The 2500-nt window shown below is 43.2% G+C and overlaps 1 protein-coding gene across 1 annotated transcript in view; it reads left to right on the forward strand.

Moving 5' to 3' along the window:
- Positions 1-1744: 1744 nt before the first annotated feature.
- LOC308375706 (uncharacterized protein) overlaps positions 1745-2500 on the forward strand; it is a gene marked incomplete at its 3' end in the record, with an annotated part of 4093 nt that continues 3337 nt past the window's right edge. The window contains exon 1 of the mRNA XM_080851890.1: positions 1745-1811. The remainder of the gene's footprint in view (positions 1812-2500) is intronic.

Raw genomic sequence — 2500 nt, forward strand, 5'->3', positions numbered from 1 at the left:
TAATTTAATGTGGAGCCACATCATGTTTGCTTATGAAGGCTCCTGAATGTAACTTTCTTCCATAGCGTTCCACTTGTATCTTGCTACTCTAGCTGTTGACATAAGTATGTATGATTGACTGTGATGTATTCTGTATTGTATAATATCTGTTCCACACCGCAAGGGGGTGTCATCAGTTTGATTAGAGATGTGATATGATTGTGATGTCATGCCCCCTATAAATATGAATGTTCTGGACTTGCCCCCTGTTCCGATTCTAAGAGAGCTCTCTTGACTCCCCCTCTTGACTCCTCGATGCCCCGACTCCTCGATGCCCTCAGTGGTGAGAGATCAAGAGACCGTTCATTTTCAACATTTGGGACACTCTAATCAGAGAGGATGTGGCATCATCACGCTGTGTGTACGTATCTGCTCGCACTAGCGCGCTCTGTCAGACTGCAGTGTGTGTGGTGCCGTCACTTAGCAAGCGAGCAATCATAATAAGCTACTGACATCGACATGGCTAACGTATACCTACCTAACGAATTCAGACAATTCTTTGTTAATCAATCACGGCATAATTGCCCCCGCTAGTCAAGCGAAAAGTGTCCGATTAAAAGTGCACTAACGGGCTATTCCCGGGTGGTAAAATAGCCCTTTGTACAGTCCCAGGTGGGGGGGATAGCCAGCTGCTTAGCATAACTGCCATTCAGAACCAATGGTAATGCTACCAAGCTAGGCTAGCTAGGTATGCTAACTCGGTATACATCGTGAATAACCACCAAAAATACTCATGTCACTGGCTTTAATTTGAGAATGGCATGTTATTAGTACATTTAATATCAGTACAGTTGTTTAATTACTGCTGATATGTACATTTATGGTCTGTAGCCTTGTGGTCTTCTGACTCTGCTATCATAGCCACCATAGCCATTAGGTCCGCCATTGTTTTCAAAATAAACCGAAAAGCTCTGGTTGGGAATGGCGCACAGAGTTATGGGTAATAATGCCGCCATTAGGGCATCAAGGAAGCTCAGACCCTCTCTTGAAAAACGACCGTTATGTGACGTATTTCAAGGAGTCGACAAAAGCGGAAATGAAGGTTTAAGAGCAATGGGACACTCCTTGCTCTCTTAATAAGAAGGAAGGAAGGAAGGAAGGAGGCAGGAAGGAGGCAAGGAGGCACCTTTGGAACGGGGGGGTTGATCATTCTCTTGGCCCGCTCCCAACATGAAGGCTGGAAGAGCAGTTTAGTTATCCACTATAAAATAAATACGCCTTGAGGCTGAAGAGTAAAACTCGTCTCGTCTACTTTTCTGTTGTTGCACTGTTGGACTCCTGCTGTGTGTAAGTAGTGCTCCTGCTAACACTAGCTATGTAGAAAGAGGGGAGATATTACTGTTGGTTGCTGCCAATAGTGGAAAAAAAGGTATTGCTGCATGAGTAAATCGGATAACTTAATGTACCTACTGAATAGGTCGCCTTAATCATAAAAAAAAAATTGCCCCCCCTGAGAATTTTTTCAGGAGCCGCCACTGTGTTTGACTACCAACTTCCTTCGGAATTCTTTCATTCGTCACATCTTCGAACGATGCCATGTCGTTGTGACACATTGGGATAACTTTACATCCCTTAGAAAGTATCGGAAAGCTACGAGTGTGGGAATTACTGCGACCAACTACATCTGCGGACCAGACTATAGTCCAGGCTCTAGCATAGAGTTTATAAACATACAAGTTATTTGGCGGTAGTGCAACTTCTGGTTGGAATACTGAAGCGGAACAGAAATGGACAAGGTTTGAATGGATGTCTAAGCTAACCCATGTTCTCAGGTGAGAGTTATCGCAATGAAACGTTTTTAAAAAGTGGATAAATGATCGATCAGCTGATGAAATGTTACGACAAGCCTTCGTAAGCGTATTCAGTCCTGTCGATTAGGCACTTTGTCAAGACGTCAATGTCCTCGGTCTAGTGGCCTTTTAATGTCATGTCTGAGAATAGCTTACAAACATCTTACTACAGATGCGTCTCTACGGCAGTGTAGTGAAAGTAAAGTGTAGGATATGTAAGAAATTAAAAGTTACCATTACAGTCAATGGGCATAATAATCTTATGGAATACTGGTTTGTAAAACTGGCGAATGCTTTTGGTGTCTCCTGCTTGGCTTATTTTGCTCACATTTGTAATGCCTTGACTGTTTCACAACTTTCTTACTTCACTTGTGAAACTAACAGCTCTGACCTTCGAAATAACTGCGATCAGATAAACAGGAAATGTCCATATTACGCAGCCGACATTGGCATCTCATCTCTCGCTCCCTCTTCCTTTCATTAAACACGGCTTTTCTGCACGGATATTTCCTGTCCCCTGAAATACCCAATTGGTTATTCAGTGTTATCTGAAAAATACCTCAGGGTGTCTAGTATACTTTATCAACTTTGCCTCAGTGTGGCATCTGAATTGTACACATGTTCACAGACTTAAACTGCCTCGGCCCAGACCAAAGGACCCTTTTGGCCTG

Source organism: Sprattus sprattus (genome assembly GCF_963457725.1).
Source record: "Sprattus sprattus genome assembly, chromosome: 15".
Classification (NCBI taxonomy): Eukaryota; Metazoa; Chordata; class Actinopteri; order Clupeiformes; family Clupeidae; genus Sprattus; species Sprattus sprattus.